This window comes from Penaeus monodon, chromosome 34 (assembly GCF_015228065.2).
Source record: "Penaeus monodon isolate SGIC_2016 chromosome 34, NSTDA_Pmon_1, whole genome shotgun sequence".
NCBI classification, from domain to species: domain Eukaryota; kingdom Metazoa; phylum Arthropoda; class Malacostraca; order Decapoda; family Penaeidae; genus Penaeus; species Penaeus monodon.
Genome location: NC_051419.1, coordinates 35544914 through 35545260, shown reverse-complemented (window position 1 = coordinate 35545260; position 347 = coordinate 35544914).

Genomic DNA, 347 nt, shown 5'->3' with positions numbered 1-347 from the left:
CAATTTAATCCCACATGATCCAAACAACTCAACATCATTCCTACCGAATAAGCAAACGGAAAAACAAATAAACAAATAAATAAATAAATAAACAAATAAATAAATACACAAATAAATTAATAAACAAACAAATAAATAAATAAATAAACAAATAAATAAATAAACAAATAAATAAATAAACAAATAAATAAACAAACAAACAAATAAATAAACAAACAAATAAATAAACAAACAAACAAATAAACAAATACAAAGTCCAATTTTACCTCCTCGCTCCCCCCCTCAGTTGCAGGAGCCGCACGTACCTGGAACAGAACAGGAGAATGAGATGACGCATGCGCAAAGAC